Source organism: Jaculus jaculus, chromosome 10, assembly GCF_020740685.1.
Source record: "Jaculus jaculus isolate mJacJac1 chromosome 10, mJacJac1.mat.Y.cur, whole genome shotgun sequence".
NCBI classification, from domain to species: domain Eukaryota; kingdom Metazoa; phylum Chordata; class Mammalia; order Rodentia; family Dipodidae; genus Jaculus; species Jaculus jaculus.
Window position 1 is genome coordinate 65,323,329 of NC_059111.1, and position 22,005 is coordinate 65,345,333.

Consider the following 22,005-nt stretch of genomic DNA (forward strand, 5'->3'; position numbering starts at 1 on the left):
ATAAATTAATTTTAAAATGCTCTTGCTAGTTAAAACAATAAAGATAGACATTATAGTTCATAAATATACTAAAGAATGTAAATCAAATATCAATATAAAAACTTTATTGGTGACTCTTGAAAAATAACAAATTCATTGTTTTGAAAACTAGTGAGTAACAGAAAGGGTCAGGGCCGGAGAAAGACCTCAGTCAGTGAGCCTCAGAAGCATAAGGACCCGCATTTGATCCCTAGAACATGTAAAATATGTAGCATAGTAGCCCCTTGTTCAGGAGCTAGAGACAGGAGGATACCTGAAACTCACTGAGCAATTGCTCTAACATAAATAACAAGCTACAAGCCAATGAGAGACCTTGACTTAAAGGAGATAAATAACATTCCTGAGGTTACCACTGAGGTTGTCTTCTAGCAGCCTCCGTTCCAAATGCATACAACCTCATGTACCCAGACAAGAAAGAGAGAGAGAAAAGGAAGAAAAGATAATAAAAGTCACAAAAGGATGAGAGGAAATATTAAAGGGACTATACCCCCATAATGACTGACTGCTGCTCTCCCAATTCATAACCCACAAACACATAGCAAATACCAGCAACCCCACTAAGTATCATCAGTGGAGTGGAGGCAGGCGAGAGGGAAATGATGGTATCAACATATGATGTATCCATACAAAGTTTCTACTTAAAAAAAGGGGGGAGGGAAGAATAATGGAGGGAAGAAGCTGAGTGAGAGAGGAGGGAGGAAGGAAGGAAGGATCCAGCATTTATTCTGAATATTCCATGGGATATGTACTTCAGGATTACAAAATAGTTGATAATTTTTCTTTATAGATGTGTTCTAGCTAAGGAATAAGAACAATAGAATTTGGATATCTCATTTTATATTCTCTAATGACTAGGGTACTGATCAAAGCTGATGATATTGTTTAAAAAATAATATGCCAGAGATGGTGGCACACACCTTTCATTCCAGCACTTGGGAGGCAGGGGTAGGAGAATCACTGTGAATTCAAGGCCACCCTGAGACTACATAGTGAATTCCAGGTCAGCCTGGGTTAGAGTGAAACTCTACCTCAAAAAAAAAAAAAAAAAAAAGGAATGAGCCTTCATATGTAGGGAAGTAGGTGTATCACTTTTTTAGTAGGCTTGCCCACAAAATCAAATCTAAATCTTATCAGTCCTCCAGATCTCTGAGATCAGAGGCAAAAAGAAACACAGATGCCAAACTTTAAATAATATTCCAGGTATGCAGTCAGCCCTGCCAAGACTGTGGAGAAGTCTACAGGGCAACTGGTTTAGTTTCTGCAACAAAACTTGAAGCAAAAATTCAAATGGAAGTGGAAACTACATATCAACACAAATTGAAACAAAGTGAAACTCAAGACATTTCAACTAATCTTAAAATAGGGAACTCATGAAGATCTTGATTCAATCAGTTTAAAAGAATTAGAAAATTTTGGATGAAATATGAAAAACTGACTTGTAATGGATGATATTTATAAAGCATTTTGGTATCATAGTGATATTATGATCATTAGGGATGCATACTTAAATATTTACAGAAAATACACGAGACCAGTGATTAGCTCAATATCAGCAACTTGAGGAGTGTTTGTGAATATAGATCAATAAAATTGGGTATGTACTGCCCATTATTGAGGCTCAGTGATTGATATTTATTGATTTCTGAGTATGTTTCAAATCTTCCATAATAAAAAAACTAACATAAAACAGAAGAGGAGTGAGTAACAATGACAAATTCTTGAGTACTGTATTGTGTCCACTGTATCTATTAACTCAGAGGCCACTGGTGCTTACGTCCAATTTCTTTGGAATGTATTAAGGGTATAACATAAATCCATAATGGACCAATGGGTGATGTTTCCTTTCATTTATTTATTCTCGTTTTCATTCCTTATCTTAGAATGCTAAAACTAAATAAGTTTAGGAAAAGTTTTTCTCTTCTCTGCTCTAAGAAGAAAACTGAGCAAGCTACAGTAAATGACCCGGGCAAACAGTCTTTCTGTCTTTGCAGTGCTGGTGTGTTCATGCTGCTGGGGATCATCCATCAGTTTATACAGGGAGATATATGGTTTGGGATTTTGATCCTTCCACCCCCCCCCCCCCAGCCCTTACAACAACCTAGCAACAGTGACATAATTAGAGTGAATATTTAGAGTATCTGTTTCTGTTCTCAACTTAATTTGGAGAATATTAAGTGATTGTTTTCTGTTTTCTACTTTGGTACAGAGTTATTTTCTTAAGATTATATTTATTTGTCTGCCTATTGTTATTCAAAGCCTTTGGGTTTTATGGATTTGTGGGGTTCTTTTATTTATCTTCATCCAATATTCCCAACTAGAATAAGGGATTTGTTTTATTTCTTTTCTTTTATATAGGCCAGCCTTGAACTAACTCTCTCTCTCTCTCTCTCTCTCTCTCTCTCTCTCTCTCTCTCTCTCTCTCTCTGGTTTGGTTTTGAGGCAGGGTCTCACTCTAGCCGAGGCTGACAGGAATGCATTCTGTAGTCTCAGTGATACAGGAATTTTGGGTTTCCTTGTATGCCAATGCACCAATAATTTGGGGTGTTCCCAGTTTCTTGTCCCATGAATTCAAAGAATGAAATCCACAGACCAGAGGATATGATTCAGAAAGATTTTATTATAATTTAAAGCCTCAGGCAGAGGAAAAGAAGGGGGATTTCCTAAGCCCAGAGCAGAACCTAAGGGAAGGCAGCAAGGAGGAACTCTCACCCACAGAGGCAGCAGAGGATTCAAGAAGCCCACCTTCGGGTTGTTGAATTTTGAGGGTAGTTGCTCAGATTGCCTCATACCAAGAGCCTGATTTATAGGTTACTACATGACAAAGATGAAATTTCACAGTTTTTAGGGGAGAAAATCCAGGTTGCTGTAATATAGGGCAATGTTTCCAGAAATCTTAGGTAGGGATCAGAGTTTCTATCAATTAGGAAGTGTGCAAGCTTAATATAGAAATATTTCCTAGAGAGTGTAACTTTCTAAAGAAGAAAGAAATAAGGAAAAAGAACAGGTTTTCTTTGTAGACTTAGTGGCATTTCCCACTTTCAGTCAAGAAAAGAAAAAATTCACTTTGGGATTCTGTTATCCTGACTGCCTGGCCAATTTTTGTCTCCTATCGCCAGGCTGGTCTTAAACTCCTAGAAATCAAACTAACTCAGCTTTCCAAGTGCTATGTCTAAAGATGTTCACTTTCACTCCCATCTAGCCTTGAACTCTTGATCCTTCTGCCTCAGCTTCCCAAGTGCTGGAATTACGGGAGTGTACCATTGTGGCCTGGCTTTTCTTGTTCATTTTTATTTATTTATTTGAGAGTGACAGAGGGAGAGACAGACAGACAGACAGACAGACAGACAGAAAGGCAGAGAGAAGAATGGGCACACCAGGGCCTCCAGCCACTGCAAACGAACTCCAGACATGTGCGTCTCCTTGTGCATCTGGCTAACGTGGGTCCTGGGGAGTCGAGCCTCGAACTGAGGTCCTTAGTCTTCACAGGCATGCACTTAACCATTAAGCCATCTCTCCAGTCCTGTGGCCTGGCTTTTGTTGCTACTATTGTTGTTGCTTAAGGACCATAGCATCTCAAAGATTTTATTCATAGAGAGCAGCCAGTGAAGAAAGAAAACAAAAAAATTCTATGTAGTATTTAAAGAAAGGGCCATTAAAATGGTGGCATACATAGGACCCCTAACACAGGTCAGGAAATCAATTTTAAAATTGAGTCATGATATTACTTCTGCTATAGAGGTGCAGGAAAGGATAGGGTGAAATGTGTTCAAATGTGTAGGCTCAGTGAATTATGGCCAAACAAACTCTGATAATGGCTATTTTCTCCATAAGGTAGGGTCCCAGTATTCTGCTGAGTGGAAAGTTGAGGCGTGGAAGGGAGCCAATTTCTTGGAGGATAGAGGAAAATAGCAAGAGCTAATTAGTGAAACAAAGATGGGCTCTGGGCAAAGAGGTGGACCCTATGTGGTCAGAGAACAGAGTACCATAGTGGCACCAATCCTAGAGGCTGATTTCTAATAAACAGAGGTCATATGTGCACATATGGGTGTGGACTAGAGAGACCATTAGAAGGATCTGAGGTTGGAGCTTTGCCAGAGAGTGCTTGAAGTAAAATAGAACATGGAATTTGCAGATAGGAACAAGAATATATTTGGTGATGTAAGCTGGAACAAAAAGGAAATGAAAACAGACAAGAGAAAGTAGAGGGCATAAGACATTAGAAGCTCCTATAAGATCAAAGAACAGGTATGAGGAAAGTAATTGGGGAAGAGAATCATTAAAATAAGAGATTATTGTTAGAAAGGTGGACATTTCAAGTTAGTGTTTCATAAATGGCATAGTTCCAAGTGAATTTTTTTAAAAAGAAGTCAACTTAGATGTCCATCAAGTGATGACTGGTTAGTGAAGATAGGGTACATATGTATACACAGTGAATGTGAATATGCAATGAAATTTTATTCAGCTGTTAAAAAAAATGAAATTTTCAAGAAAATGGGTGGAACTGGAAATAATTATACTAAGTGAGGTAACTTAGGCCCAGAAAGACAAAAATCACATGTTCTTTCTTATTGGTGGATCCTCACTTTTCATGTTTCGATGTTTATAAAGAGGGGGTATGGGGGTGAGTACAGGCTATGAGACTATTGATGAGAGTACAAGGTGTTAAGGGGGCCAAGAAGATTTGTAACATGAATGAATGCAGAGGGGAAGATGCATAAAGAGAGGGAATAGGGGAAAGGAATTTTCATTATAACTTTTTAAAACAAATTTTGTTTTTGTTTCCTGTCTTTTGTTGCCCCGTCTTTGCTGGATCAGTGTTTAGGTGAGCTTTCTGCAAAAATGTGAGGGCTTGAGGGGGCCTCAGACTGCCAGAGTTCAGATCTCCAGATCCCACATAAAAATGCTGGCCACAGCCACACATGTTTATAACCCCAGTTCCTCAGGGGAGCAGACACCTGAGAATTTTTGCAGACCTACAAGCTCTAGAATGAAGACCAGGAAGAAAAACACTGCAGTCATTCACCTTGTGCTCCACTCTGGTGAGCAACCCTTACCGAATGGGAGCATATGGGTCTGCCCCAGGACACATACACGCACATGCACATACCGTACTATATGTGTACCAATAATAAATATACATACACATGCATACACCACCACACATACCATATTACACACACACACACGAACAATGAATATACATACACCACATGCATGTACCACTACATATACTGTACTACACACACAAAAATAACAAATACATGTACACATGCACATATGACCACACATACCCTATCACACACATACACACATACACATGCACAAATGCACACAAACAATAAACAGGAAAGAAAAAATAAATCAAGTATGTGTCTGTGTGAAGGTGAAATTCATTGGAAATAGGGAAATGATAGAGACAAAATGTGCAGTTTTAGACTAAATAGCTCAAGTGGGAGAGCATTACATTGAAAAGGTCGTTTCTAGAGTACTTTGGCTTTGGAGTGGACAAGACTAGGAGAGTCAAAGATGGCAAACACTTCAGTGAAGTAGGTGGAAGGGCGAAAAGACAAAAGATGATGGAACCATTTGTGTGAGCTCAGGAGATGCCAGACTTTTCCTGGAGCACAGTGAAGTAGCCCCAAGAGGAGGTGAGAAGCTGACTGCTCATGATTGTGAAACCAACATCAGATTTTTAGCTGAGACAGGAAGAAAGGTCAGTCACTATGTCTAGGGTAGAATTCCACGGAGGAAGGTAGCAGAGGGCTATATAAGTGAGGACGCTGAGGCCAAAGCATTCTCTATGAATGAGAAACCCAGTTATTCAAGAAGACACAGTAGAAATATCTGAGAAGGGAACTATGAGTGATTGGCTAAGGTGAAATAAGTACTAATAGATTTCTCAAGAAAATTATAAAACCCCACCAAGAATGAGAAACAGGGAATGCCAAAGTGTGGGTCTGTAGTTCACAGCAGGAATTCTGACAGTATGAGAGGAGCATGAAAGGAGTCAGGATTAAAATGCATTACACATCTAACTCTACCCCACCCCCGACCGCACCAAGTTTCATCATTTAACCGCTGTCAGGGAAGACTTCACTGTGAAGGAGAAACTTTGTTAGAGTGGTTTTCCTTGCAAACAGAAGGTCAGGCTGCATTCCCAGCAGCTGAGTCAACAAATGCATAAGCAGCCGGTTTCATCCCAAAGGCTAGAAGGTAGGGATCCAGTTAAGAATCCAGACTGGAAAGATAGGTTTATCCTGGATTGTGTACATTAATTTTCATTTTATAAATGATACCAAGTCATATTGTGGAGGAAGGCTATCAATCACATTTATTTTTAATGGGTTTGCTTTGTAATACAAAGGAAGACGGGTTTGCATGGGCATCCTATAGCAACACTTACTAAGCTTGTACAGTATAGCAGGGATTTTGCTAAATGTTTTAAACATATTGTCTGTTAAATGCTCACAATAAACTTTTGAATAGATATGACTATCCCACTGTATAAAATTGGCATAGGAGGGCTTAAATACTTGACTACTAGGCTTAGTAAGTAGCAGTGAAAGTGGAGATTGAACTCAGTTTAATTAAGCTCTGGAACCTGGGGGTAATTGCTCCACAACAGTGTGTTCACTTAACAAACTGTTAAAAGTCTGTACTGATTTCCACATCACATGCTAAGTATGGGGACAAGCGGTTCCTTGGTTTGGTCCATAGTGGTGAGAGGAAAAATTTTGGTAATGAGCTTGTGGAGAAGAACATAAGTCTGAGGGACACAGTCAACTAAACATGGCAACCAAGTGACTTGATTTGAGAGGGAGGGAAACACGATTCAGATATTTCCATGCCAGGCCTGTGAATCAAAGGATGGTGATGCACGTGACCAAGGCAGGACAGACAGGAGGAAGGGTGGCCATGGGTTTGAGAAAGACAATTAGCAGTGGAGCATGCTCAAATGGAGAGGACCTGATATTCCTCAAAGATGATTGAATGTCCATTCATTCAGGCTGCTATAACACAGTAACTTAGACAAATAATATAGCTTGCTGCTCAGAGTTGTAGAGCCAGAGAAGTCTAAAATCAAGGCACCAGCAGATTCAGTGTCAGGCGAGGACTGTCTATTTCATCTGTGGCCCCTTCTCTCATTTAGCAGAAGTGGCAGGTGACATCTCTCAAGACTATTGTGTAAGGCTACCTAGCTGAATAGTGAGCACTCTGTTCTCATGACCTTACCAACCTCCCAAAAGTTCCCATCTTTCAAGTCTATCACACTGGAGATTGAGTGTCTATGCATTAATTTTGAAAGGTCCCAATTATTCAGACACAGCATTTCTGTAGCACTGGTCTGGAGCTTCTAAGCTTCCAGCCCTCCTGCCTGCCCAGCCCCAGTGCTGCAGTTAGCACTGTGGGCTAGCCCACACTTGGTTCAGGTTTTACTGTCCTTATTGTTGATGATGATGTTATTGTTGTTGTTGTTTCAGATAGGGTCTCACACTGTATTCCAGTCTGGCTTGGAATTCACTACAAAGTTGAAATAAGCCTTGAACTAACAGCAATCTTCCTACTTCTCAAATGCTGAGATTATAAGCATAAGCCTCCACACCCAGTGTCAGACCCTTCATAGAATAATAGTTATGTTAGCAATCTCTGCTGAATTCCCTGGGTAATGGAGTCATTTTATCTGTTGAGCCAAGTTGTAGGTCATGGTTGAGTCTCACTCAGTCACCAGATTGGTGCTGCCCTCATACTTAAAGTTACAAATGAAATACGAAAAAACCTCTGACTTATAGGAAGAGTTCAGGCAATGCAACAAAACTGGGACTGAGTTAGAAATTTTAGGGGCTGGGGAGATGGCTGACTTGCTTGCAGATCCTGATTCCTAGGTTCATTTCCTTAGCATCCACACAAAGACAGATATACCAATTGGCACATGCATCTGGAGTTTATTTGTAGTGGCAATAGGCCCTGGAGCAACCATTCTCCTCTCCTCTTCTCTTCTCTCTCTTCCTCTTTCTTTGTTTCTCTGTTTCTTTCTTTGCTTCCTTCCTTCCAAGTAAATAAGTAAAAAGAAAGAAAGGAGTTAGATTTTAATGGTGCTACAAAATAATCCTTTGCTCATGAAATTAAGTGTGGCTTAAAGGTATTTTAAAAAACTGAAATTCAAGCAAACCTTAAAGAAAAATATGGTGACACATTTATGCCTTTTGTATAGTCTACTGACCAAATACTCATAATTTCTAACATGAAGATCAAATATTAGGAAAGAAAATCTATATTCCAGGGAGAGTGTAATACTAGAATTAGCACTCTAAGCAAAATTAATCTCATCTTAAAGCCTGTAGTAAAATCTGTATTCATGTACTCTGTCTGCATAATGGACTTGATTGTCAGAGACAATAACACTTCACATGGTTTGAGAAAGAGAGAGGATATGATTTCAAGGATCAAAATTTTAAAAATATATATGTCTGTATAGAATTTTAAAATATTACAGTTAAATAAAAAAACATATTTGGAGAAAATGTAATCATTGACAATGCTGTTGGTAGCTACAATAATTAATAGTCCCAGGAAATTTATATAATAGAAAGTTTTATTTAAAGTTTCAATCAATTTAAACTCCAGTGGCAGGATTAAAATTTCAAATTAGGAAGAGCTAGCACAGAACACAATGCTTCTTGTTTGTTGAAACGTGAAGTTGTACATATTCAAAAGAGTAGTTGAGTTTATGAGCACCTAGTTTATTGGAGGTAAACATTTTACCTCCATAATACTAATGGAAAATCTTGAAATTAAAAAAGAATGTGGGTTTTTTTAAGCCAAGTTTAGTTAATCAAAAATAACTAATTACACATTCATGATGGTTTCATTTAGTAGATTAGTTCTGAAGATAACATAATTAATTACAACATTTTTATGCTTTTTATTTTTATTATTTGTTTACTGTTTTGGCACTACTGGGGATCGCACCAAGTGTCTCACACAAACTAGGCAAGCACTACAGCACTGACTGATACTGTCACCTCATTTTTATTCTTAAGTTATGCAACCAATTTTTGACAATGAGCCCACCTTTTTTTCACTAGCTTAAATGATATATTTTGTCTTACTTCCATACAAGATACAATGTTGATGAAATATAGGAAACAAATAGTATGGCCCTTGAGCCAGTAGACAAAGAGTTAAAATAGAACTCTTTAGAACATAACATTGCTACATTTACAATTGCTCACCATTTAGACTGTGCATAGAAGATCTCAAAGGAATGGTAGAGCAATCAGATGGGTGCTGGTTGGGGGGTTGGAGCTCAGAGCATGGGAAGAACCGAGGATGGAGGTCCTATACCTACCCACATGGGAGACATGCTGTGTGAGTTCTCACAGTCAGCATCATCTGGCTCTGTTTCTCTATACATGTGACTTCCCCTTCCTTCCCATTTATTGAAACCAAGCGATTTTAAACACATATCCCTCCCCTTTTTGCCCCTTTCCCATTGTGTTTATCTTCTGTATTTTGCCACCAAAGTGCAGTCTCAGCCTCTACACTCTCCCACTATCTTTGTGAGCTCTGCAAGACCTTCTCCGTCAGAAGATGTACTGACCCTCTTGCCTGATCCCTGGGTCATTTTGCCATTTTCACTTCCTTTGAAAACTCTTCTGCTTTCATGTTGGTTTGTGCCTGGGTACATCCTCTAAACCCATCAGTGAGGCAGCTTTGAGTACAAGAAAATGTTGCATGCGTAAGTGTATCCTTGGTGATCCTTTGAAAAATAAAAAATGCTCTGCCTGAATAAATTCAGTTGAGTACTAACTCTTACATTTCACCGTATCTTAGCACATTAAATTTCCCATCCATCAAAAAAGGCTGGAGGTGATGCTTAGAAATAAAGTAGTAGTCTGGGCCAGGTTAAAACATTCATTATTCCACTCAGCTTCTCTATTTGCTGAGGGTTGGGACAATTTTATTTTCCTCCCTGTGCTGCAGTTGAGCTTACAGCTAGACAAGTTATGAATCTTTGGACTTTCTATCATTTCATCCAATTTGGAAGATTTCTATGGATTGATGCAGGTTGATGTTTAATTTGGTCCTGGTACAGCTTCCTAAGGATTTAGGTTGTTGATGCTGTTCATGTACTTGCCAGGTCAGAGTTCTTCTTTAGACTGTTTCCTCTGCTCCTATTGACATTATCTTCTAAACCCTTCTGGCATTAGACAATGGGTCTCAAAATTTTAAGTCCTTTATGTTAAGTAGTCCAGTCCATGGCCTGACTTAACCCCTATGTTGTTAGCTGATGGGGATCTTGGGCACCACCTTGAGGTACTATCATCCAAGAGCCTCTCACACTATGCATTTGATTGATGGAAGTCACACACTCCCTCTGAATATCTTGACATTGTGAAATTTGTCCTAGCCGTTAACATGCATCTTGGTCTGCTAATCTTTAAAAAAAACAGTGATTCTGAGGGTGAAATTTTCTACACAACTTATAGATGATAACTTTGTACAAATAAAAATAACCTTCAGTTTCCAAGCAGTTTCAGTGAAATCAGTCTATAAGTGTTAACGGTTTCATTTGTAAATCCTCTGCTAGGGTTAAAACAGAAGAAAATGTTCCATATTAGTTACTAGACAATAAAGATAACTTAAAGTTATGAATAAAAGAGATTAGAAGGAGCTTTTTGTTAAGAAAAAATGTTATTTCTTTTCAAATGTATTAGTTAAAATATTTATTACAATAAATATATAATACAATGGAAAAATACTTTTATTCACTGAATCACAGTGATTATGAAACTATCATATAATTTCTACCCCTCTCCTCTGAGACTGAGGTTCTTGAGACAAGGTCTATGGGGATTTTTTTTCTTGTTGTTCATTTCTTTTATTTTATTTTATTTTGTCTGTGTTCCCAGTACCTGGCATAGTGTTTGGAGCCTGGTGAACACTTAATAAATCATTGAGTTAATATGTTTACAAATAAACCATGGTGTGCTTGTAGATGTGAATTACAGATATACTGTAGTAGATGTTTGTTTGAGTGGTATTGATCAACAAAATTCATAGGCATGGTTTATAGATGTAATAATTAGAAAATTGTGGTTAAAATTTAAAACTGTTATTAGGAAATATTTAAGAAAGCATAACCACCCAGGGATAGTGGGGCCTCATCCTCATATATGCCTTACAAAAATGATGAGTAAAGCCCTTGGGACTGATCTAAAGAGCTGAACTATGAGGCCATGTGTCCTGAGATGTGTGTCCAATCAAGAGTGTATGTCCAAAGGGGGAAAGAGGAGATTCTCAATAGTCTGGCTTGGGAACACATTCTCCTGGAAAATCCCCTGTTAGAATGTTGTAGCCTTGGTACATGCAATAGTGTTCTTTCTAAAGACTGTTCCCAGAAAGCATGTCTTTTGCACTATCCTCCATAAAAATGAAGCCTTGCACCTCTAAATCATAGTGTAATGAAGTTTAATGAAGATCCTATTTCACACAGAAAAGAGATGGAAGAAAAATATTATAAAGGGGGATAGCCAAGGTGAGGTGTGAAGCAGGAATAGGGTGAAAGGAAGAGTATGCCAGTAGAACGAATACAGCTTGTACAACACAGGACAGTGCCTGGGATAGTGGACACTCGCTGTGAACTTACAGCAGTTACATAACCTCTAGGTGCTTCTTTTAGTCGCTTATCAAGTGAGGAGAAAAGTGCTCTTGTGAAGATTAAATGAACTTGTGTATGTGACACTCTATGACCCCTGTTAAGCACAGAATAAGCATTATGAAAGAGGTAGCAATAATAATTCCCATTGTTACAATTAAGCATTGTTGTTGCCAGCCTAAAGTAGGTTAGTGGTGCTGCAATGTGCATCTTGAATGCCTACCATAGACCTCCTCCCAAGTAAGTGCTAAAGGCTTGGTTCCCAGGGGGGCACTGTTAGGAAGTGGTAGACACTTTGGAAGGTGGGGCCTAGCTGGAGGTTCTGAATCTTCACACGCATGCCTTCACAGGCATTATGGAACCCTGGTCATTCCTTTTCCTATTTTTGCATCCTTCAAGTTCAGAACACCCTGTGATGGGTGCCCTGCTAGCAGGCCCAAAACAATAAGACCAACTGGAACCTTTAAAACTGGGAGCCAAAATAAAACTTTTTTTTCCTTGAGAAGTGGATTATCTCAGATATTCTGTTATAGTACTGGAACCTGACTAACAATGGGACCCAAGTAGTAGATACATTGTAGTCAGAAGGAAATGCTAAAAGGACATCTTTGGAAACAAAAAGTGGTCTTTACCGTCTCAAGAGGAGGAAAAGATCATGACATGGAAAGTAAAAGACAGACTATAGCCAGGCTTGGTGGCGCACGCCTTTAATCCCAGCACTCGGGAGGCAGATGTAGGAGGATCACCATGAGTTCAAGGCTACCCTGAGAATCCGAAGTGAATTACAGGTCAGCCTGGGCTAGAGTGAGACCCACCCTTGAAACAAACAAACAAAAAAAAAAAAAGTAAAAGACAGACTGATTGAAATGGGGAGGGGTTATGATGGAGAGTGGAGTTTCAAAGGGGTAAGTGGGAGGAGGGATGCAATTACCATGGTGTATTTTTTTTATAATCATGGAATTGTTAATAAAAATAAATAAATAAATAAAAACAAAAATAAATTTTAAAAAGTGGTCTTTAAAAAAAAAAGGCAGTCTGAGGTTAGGGATATTACTTAATGGTTAAGGCACTTGCCTGCAAAGCCTAAGGACCCAGGTTTGATTCCTCAGTACCCACATAAGCCAGATACTCATGGTGGTGCATGTGTCTGGAGTTTGCTTGCAGTGGTTGGAGTCCCTGACATACCCATATTCTTTCTCTCTACCTCTCTCCCTCTTTTTGCCTCTTTCTGTTGCTCAAATAAATAAATAAAAATAAAATATATTTTAAAGGCTGTCGATGATACTATGGGTAAAGTGTACACTTTCTTCTTTCTTGTGAAAATGACAAGACAGACAAGTCAGTAAAGTGGACCTCATTGTTTCTTGCTTGAAGTCATGCAGAGTGCAAGTGAACACTAGGAATACCTACCTCATCTTCTTCCGAGTATTCCAACTATCTCAGCATAATGTTTTGTATCTGATCACCCTCACAAAGTAGCAGCAGTGCTTGGGTTCTATATCTATGGTACATCACAGATCCTTCATGCCCCAGCATCAGTGACCTGTTTGTACATACTCTCACCATTCTGTCACATTCAATGGTAGCAACTTGATCCAGCATTCTTCACTTCTGAAAGCCTTGCAGAAGTTTTCCCTTTTATGTACTAAACCTAAATCACTAGATAACTAGCTGAATTATGAGAACAATAGTCATCACCATCATTATTATCATCACAGAAGTTACATTTAACTTGAATGTGACAGACGTTGAGCCATGATTTTACATCATTTTAGGGATTTTTTTTAAATAAAGATACTGCTGCATGGCCACATCTTGAATAGTTCCCTGAAGAATTGTCTGATCTTCCTGCTGCTTTTCTGTTTATTGGCTTCAATATTGTCTCTTCAACTGAACCTTTCTGTTTATCAACTTGGAGTTTATGTTTAATTTTAAACCAGAATAAATATTCTTTTCTTCATTCTTCACAGTTCCAACAAGCATAATTAGAACTCCAAAAATTCACCTAAACCTGCATTACTCATTTCTCACTTGCTCCCCATAAATCTTGATTTCTTAAAGGAAGTTTAAACTAATAACACAGGAAGGTGAAGGTAGTTTCATTAGATCTATAAAAATGCTCATAAGGATTTTTTTCATTCTTAGTAATCCTAATATCAATTATATTTATAATTATATATATATTCCTATATTATATATATATATTTTTTTCTTTAACTTGTTTGGCAATTTAGTACATGATCACACTTTTTTTCAGAACAGGAAATTGCTTTGGTTTCCTTTATCCTGTGTGTAATTCATTTTAGCTTGAGAGTATTATACATGACATAGGATGAGTATAGTTTGCCCAGCAGGAAAAATTACTACTTTATCAACTTCAGACAAAAAATTTTGGAAAATTATCTCACTCTTCTAGGACTTTGTGAAGACCAAATAAAAATTGTGTAGTGGAAAAATAAATATAATTAATCTTTTAAAACTCTCCTCTTTCCTTCCAAAGTGGAGTAACCAGCCTTCCCATAAATCCTGGGGGCCAGACCTCAGTGTTTACTATTGGAAACTCACCAGCCCTGTGGAAGTTTCTGGAAAGGAATGTTGTAGAATTGGCAATAGAGTGAAATACCTCTCCCCCCTCCCCTGCCCCTCCCCCCCTCCCCCTCCCTCTTCCCTGGTTCATTGGATTAAAATAAGTCCAAGTCAAAAGTAAGAAAAGGTGTGTTAAAAGTTGTCAGTTTCCTTCTCACTTAGGGCCTTCCTTAATGATTAAAAACTTGACTTTAAACCCAAATACCCTTTTACATTTTTCCAGCCAGGCTGTACTACAGATGAATGAGTCACCAACCACGAGCGTTATACTTAAGATTCTTGTTTTCCACACACCTATGCAACTTAATTTTTGCCTAATTGGCTGAATCCCCCCCCCCCCTTTCCCTCAATTGCTTTCCTTTAACAAAAGTCACAAAATGACTGGCTTGCTATGCTGTTCTTAGCTGTTAGAACCATATGCTTAATGCAGCAACCTGTTGATTACCAACATCACATTGTGAGATCTGTTTCTTCTCTTTATTATCTTTTATATTAATCTAGAACTATAAGAAATTAGAATGTCCATGTTTTCCTCTAAAAATGCCCATCCCTACCAGGCCTATCCCCAAAGTTTCTTCTTTGAGAAAACTGTTTCTTAAAGAATAATTTGGGGCTGAACAGATGGCTTAGCAGTTAAGGCACATGCCTTCAAACCCTAAGGACTCAGGTTTGATTCTCCAGGCCCCACATAAGCCAAATGCACATGGTGGCACATGTGTTTGGAGTTTGTTTGCAGTGATTGGAGGCCCTAGCACACCCATTCTCTCTCCCAATCTCTCTCTGTCTGTCTCTAATAATAAGTAAATAAAAATTTTAAAAGTCTTTTTAAAAATTATAAAAATAATAATTTCATTTGCTTTATCAAGTTTTTGACAAAATTGTTGCTAATTTCTCTGAGGAGGGTCTCTGCGAATGCAGTCTGCTTTAGATCATCTTTCCATTATCGTCCTCATATAATCTTCTTAAAGATGTCTTTGTTCTGCCTCTTCCTTACACGATCTTGTAACAGTGTGTGTGTTCTGTGGGCTCTTTGCAAGTATCTTTTTATTGTATTTTATTTTGGGGGGGGAGGGCAGATAGAGAATGCGCTCATCGGGGATTCTAGCCACTGCAAACAAACTCTAGACTCTTGCATCTGGCTTACGTAGGTACTGGGTAATCAAACCTGGGTCCCTAGGCTTCATAGGCAAGTGTCTTAACCACTAAGCCATCTCTTCAGTCCATCAAGCATCTTTTTAAGGCAGGAAAAGGTATTCCATGACATTTTTGTAAAATTAACACAGTGGAAGTAACAATTAACAAATCTTTCTCAAGAAGGCCTCTGCTGTTCAAGGAATGTATGTGAATGCCTCAATCTGATTTGAGCATGGATTCATTTCTTCCCAAGCGGGCTGAGAAAACACTATTCCTTAGACCATCAGTCTGCAAACTGACAGATAACTTCTGCATTAGCTTTCTTAATCATTTCAAACAACTCCACTTATGTTTCCTGGTTCTTCACACTTTAGAATAAGTATTTAATTGTTGTTCTCACAGATTCTTACAACCTTTCCAATTTGCACCTCAATAATATGTCGGGTAAAATTTAAAAATCAGTCAAGAAATTTTCTGAGCCAGGCATGGTGGCACACGCCTTTAATACCAGCACTCACTCAGGAGGCAGAGGTAGGAGGATCGCAAAGAGTTCGAAGTCACCTGAGACTACATAGTGAATTCCAGGTCAGCCTGGGCTATAGTGACACTTTACCTCAGAAAACCAAAAAACAAAACAAACAAACAAATTCTGAACAACATAAAGAAGGATCTTAAATGAATCTAGACAGAAAATCAAAAGAAAGAGGTTGCTCAGCAGTTAAACGCTCTTGTTTGCAAAGCTTGATGGCATAAGTTCAAATCCCCAATATGCACAGTTGTACAAAGTAGCACATGCATCTGGAGTTCGTTTATAGTAGCAAGAGGCCCTGGTGTGTCCACACCCTGCCCCCCGCCTCTCGGTTTGTCTGGCACATGCTCTAAAATAAATGAGTAATTTTAAAACATGAGAGAAGTGGAAGGTGCACTAAATGTTCAGAAGTAGTGGTTAAAGATGGAGATGTGGTAGGTCTGTACACTGCCAATACCACTTGGAATGTGGATAAAATAAGTATCAATTCTATAAAGTTTAAAACCATCAAAATCCATATATGGGACTTTGATAAAAGGCAACAAGATAAACTGAGTCATAGGAATTAGACCTAAGGGGCACTTTGCAGTTCCCCACTGCAAATCCCTACTTTTCAGAAAAGAAAAAATATTGAGTATAGAGGAGAGTGAGTTACAAATAGCTCTAGTCTTATATTTTTTCCACTTCATATTTATTGCAGTTAGGTTTAATATGCTAATAGTGAGCTAATATTTTGAGCTATCCATCTCTTTATCATATGCTTTATGATAGCGTATTCAGATACTTGATTAACTTACTAGATGTTATCTGCTTCTACAGTCAATAATTTTAAGATAATTGTAATCAGAACTCAAAAATTGCAGCACTTGAACATAATTTAAATGGCTTTTATTTTATTTGGGTTATTTTACCCCATCTCCATTAAGCTTTGAGCTTTTTGAGGTCACAGTAGTCACAGTGTAGACTTAATCTATGTTCCCTACATCTTTCATTTTTGGGGAGTAAGTGGTTAAGACTTTAAAGAGCCTGGCTCAGGCTAGAGAGATGACTCGGAGGTTAGGGCGGCACTTGCCTGAAAAGCCTAATAACCTGGGTTCAATTTCCCAGGACCTACATAAAGCCAGATGCACAAGGTAGCGCATGCATCTGGAGTTCTAAAGGCCCTCACATGCCTCTTCTTTCTTTCATCCTTCCTTATTTCTGTGTCCCCCTCCCTTCTCTTTCTCCTTGCAAACAAATAAAAACTTTTTTAAAAGACAGGTGTCTTATTGGCTGGTTGCTAGATGATGATAGGAAAATCTCAGAGGTTCTATGTTTACTGCAATTTTATTTTAACCTTCATTTAGGCACTCACCCTGAAGACTGAAACATACATACAACTGCCCCCTAAGGACCTGCAAAGATCCCTGACCATTCCTTCCTGCTATCTCAGTCTACTTTTGTCTGCAGTTATACTGTTTTTCTGCTCCACTGAATTTTTCTCCTTATGTCCAATCAATTGTGTATGTGAATTTCCTATAAGAGCATGATATATACTGACTGACCTATAATGTCATTACTGCAAAACATGCAGAAATAGAACAGTACGAATATAATTAAGATCCTCACACAAAATAAAAGCAAATGTTGTCTTCCCTATCTATTCAAAGGAGTGTTGGATTTGGTCAGTTATTTATGCATGAAACCAGCAGTCAAGGAGAAGTTGGATTTTAGTGTGATGCCAGGAATTTTGACAAGGATAGAAATAATCCCCTGTCTCTCCCTACTATCAACCAGTACATAATATACATTTTCTTACTCAAATAATAAATAGCAATTCTTTGGAAGAAAAGCAGCAGTTTTGAATATTGCCTCATTTTCAACATAATGAAATTTAAGCACACATACACACAGAACAAGTTATATACTCCTTGTACTTCTTCATCAATTACCCATGTATTTCCTAAGAGCTTGCAAGCTCTGGGAGCATCCCATTGAGGAAAGCATGCAAAAGCCCAGACACTGCACAGTGTTCATTCTGATGACAATTTAAAACAAAAAAAACAGGTGTGGAAACAAACAGCAAAAAATTCATTCTTGTCAACTCAGGGCAGTTGTAGTCTGTAAAATTGTCATGAGAAACTAAGGGGCCTGCACACACCACTGCTTCTAAAGGAAGTGCAGGATCAGGGTTTATAAGTCTGGGTCACAACTTTCATCAACCAATCCATACATGATCTCATTTTACGTGTGTGTTGCTGTTGAAAGACACCCCTCATTTTAATGTAGATTGTTGGCTCATTAACACTGGATTCCAGCCAAGAACACATGAGTGAAGGAAGCTCCTCCAAGGCTTATGTTTTCTAGGAAGGGCACATCACAGTGTGCATCAGTTTAGGAACCCCACTATGTCTGAGGGCCATTCGAACCATCAGAATTACCAACAAGAAACACAAACAGGCCAAAACCCCCGCACCCAGTAGGGCACTAAAGGACACATTACACATTGAGGATGGAAACAAGAAGGCAGAGCTCTACATGGAACACTAAATACTTCATAAGGAAGTAAGATTCTATTTAAGTATAACCATCTCATGTGGACTCCCAGGCAGTACCAAGATGGGTCCTAAAAAGACTTCAGATGCTGAAGGGAAAGAGATGTTCCTGAAAGTCATGCAGGTGTTTGAGGACGGCTGGTGGGTTGGTCAGTTTGCTAGCCGGGGAGAAACTGATATGATGTCCAAAGGTAGAAAACAGCCAACACAAATTCCCAGAACAGAGGAAACCGTGAACATGGCATCCCTGCCTGGAGCCCTGAGCTTTGATGAGGGGCTGCAGGGAAACCCTGCCCCCGCCCCCACCGGCCCTGCCCTTTCAGTCGGGTTCTGCCAGAGGGCATTCGATGGCCGTGTTCATGGCCTGGGCCGCCCGCTATCGGCAGCATGGAGACACTTTCTCAATGTAGCTATTTGTACTGAGCCTGTCACTAGCTCTGCAGGAGGTAAAAATTACTTGACAGTCTCTCCTGGCTCTCACCCAGACTCAGCATGAGAGCGGAAGGGGGTGCAGAGCGGGAGGGCCCAGGGCACCGCGAGCCGGGAGGAGCTGCAGTTGTGAGGGGCAAGCGGCCGGGCGTGATGGGGCCCCTTACCCAGAGCTGGGGGCATGCAGGACCCACGGAGGAATCCTAGGCTGTCTCTACAGTTCACACTTAACTCTCAGAAGTGCATGGAAAGAGAATCTCTGGGGATCTCCCTTGGCCCTCCTTCCCCCATCCCATTTTCAAACCTCACTTCAGAATTTAAAATCTCAGCTAACCGCCCACCCTTATCATAATCAGAAAGCTACATTTTTGTACAGCCCTGCTGCTTCTCTCCGTTCAACTGCAGATGTGGGCTCATGCAGTACACCCATTTAAACCCATTTGACTTCTTAAGGCAGGGTGATAACATTTTGGATTTCATTTTTGTGTTTGTCCTACAAGAGTCTTGAGTGTGGGCCAAAAACCCGGGCCCTGGATAAATGTGCTTTAGACCTCGCTTTCTGTCAGGAGGCCAAGTGGACTTGGGAGAGAGGGTGGAGCAGTCTGGTGAGACAAGATTTTTAGTTTTGCCCTTTGCCTCTGGAGCCAGGGCCCTGGCCCACAGCCAGCAGCTGCAAGAGAAGATTATGGTATTTTCTAGGTAATTTTAAGGAGTGCAAACCCAAAGCGAAGTCAGGTGGTTTCAAGTCTGCACTGAATTTTTCAAGTTAAGGATTTGTCATGATTTGGGTTTTCAGCAGAGCTGTATTTTGATGAAGGAAGTTGTGTTCTCTTGGAGACAGGCATGTTTTGGTTGTTTGCTAATGACCTCTGGTTTTGCTTATGGGGAGTTTTGTTAACAAATGGCAATGTAGCAAAATAAAGCATTCTTTTTATTTCATACTTTTTTGTGTTTTTTCCTTTTTTTTAAACAATAGGAACCGTTGCAATAAACTGTCAAAACGAGGCTATAGATATTGGTTATTGTAGCATCATTAAAACTGTGTAAAAATAAATGAGTCACTTCGGCAATCAAACATGTTCTGATCTCATGTCGGTGCTTCTACACAGAGCCTTCTCTTCGCTGTTTGATAGCTCCTATTGTTAAAGGAACTGTAGAAATGTATTCAAAATTTCTTTGAAAATTTTCCAACTTCAGGAATGCATTCAGCAGTAATTAGCCTTCCAGGCTGCTGAAGAGGAGAAACTCTGCAGGAGGCTGCTCTTGAGTCTAGAGGTGAACTCCAGGCCTTTTGTGAAAGGGTGTCACCCCTAGGACCCATGCCAGGCTGCCTACCCTAATCTGTTGCTTGTTTGCCCTTTCATCTCACCTCCATGTCACTTGCTCACCCCCTTTTCTAGAAGGAAGGGAAGTTAAGGCTGAGTTTGCAGAGGATGAAAAAATTAAGCCAAAATAAAATCTAAACGCACATGCAGAGAATAACTGTACCTTCAGGCAAAGGTGACCAACTTAGAGCTGGAGAGATGGTTAAGCAGTTAAGGCATTTCCTGTGAAGCCTAAGGACCCAGGTTCAATTCGCCAGAACCCATGAAAGCCACATGCACATGATGGCGCATGCATCTGATGTTTGTTTGCAGTGGCTAGAGGCCCATTCTCTTTCTCTCTCTTTCTCCCTCTCATAAACAAATAAAAATAAAATAATTTTTAAAGTGACCAACTTAATGCAACAAGCTGCTATTTCCAGTTCAAAGTGAGTTGGTTTCCCAGGATCCTTTGTACTTTGAATGCCTCAGAGCATTCCATTTGCTCTCACTTGTCACAAGAGGACTTTAGAATGATAGGTATGGTTTAAGTAAGCAGAAATATTTTCAAAAGGCTCTGTCATCTCCAGAAATGGGGCATCTCCAGAAATGGGGCCTCTGCATTATAGTCACACAGATAACCTGCTTCTTTCACCAGAAGACACAGCTAAGCCAGCCTTGAAGTTGCTATCACAGACTCTAAGTTCAGAAAGGAGAGAACAAGTGGCTTAGAAGCAGCCTTTGTCTGGTGGGCTAAGGGATCATTCCATGGAGGCAGAATTGTTGCTAGGTATAACCATGTGGATGTGCAGGAGTGACCCAGAGGAAAAGCACAATTTATGCCTCCTTCTCTCTCTCTCTCTCTCGTATTTCTATTTATTTATTTATTTGCAAGCAGACAAAGACAGGAGGGGGGAGTGGGCATGCCAGGGCTTCCCACCTCTGTAAACAAGCTCCAGATGCATGGCCCACTTTGCTTATCCTACTTTACATGGGTATTAGGGAATAGAACCTGGGCTATCAGGCTTTGCAAACAAGTGCCTTTAACCACTGAGCCAGCCCACGCCTCTTGTCTGTAAACAGTTGTTTGGCAAGGCTGGGCTTAATGAAGAACCACAGATGGGTAGTTTTAAGAGCAGAAAGGTATTACCTCCATTCTGAAGGCTGGAAGTCGGACTGCAAAGTGTCAAGAGTGTTGGTCTATATATGGCATGTCTTCCCTCTGTGTGGCCTGTGTCCTAGTCCCTGTTTGTAAAGACAGCAGTCATATTGGATTATAGTACCCACAAGCCTAATTTAAGCTTCACTAAATGCCTTATCTCTAAACACAGTACTCATAGTCTAAGGACTACTAGAATAAGAACTTCTCTATGGAGATTTCATTTTGGAAGTGACAAAATTCTGCCTATAGAAAGAGCCCATAAATGTTCAAGTTATCCCAATATACCACTTTACCCTTGCTTACAAAGCAGTGTTAGCAAATAATAACCTCCCAGGAGGTCATTTTTACAACCCCTAATCATAGTACCTAAGGTGCCCCAGCCCTACTAAGGCTAACTTCCAAAGGCAACAGGACCTTGAAGGAGCCATGGATGTAAAGAGAAGGGATAGTTGACACAGGGTGCAATGACAGTTGACTCTTGAAGCTGAACTTAAAGAGCAGTTTATGTTGAGCACCATCTTCTCCCTGCTCCACCTGGGGTCCAGCAGCAGTGGTGATGACCTGGATCAGGTGTATTCATCGCAGATGAGCCATCCTTCCACTTTCTTGCATCATTATTCACTGCAAGACAA

At 39.7% G+C, this 22,005-nt stretch overlaps 1 protein-coding gene across 6 annotated transcripts in view; it reads left to right on the forward strand.

The window, feature by feature from the left end:
* The window catches only part of Dync1i1 (dynein cytoplasmic 1 intermediate chain 1), a 316,826-nt gene that overhangs the window by 259,268 nt on the left and 35,553 nt on the right, over window positions 1–22,005 (forward strand). The window lies entirely within an intron of this gene.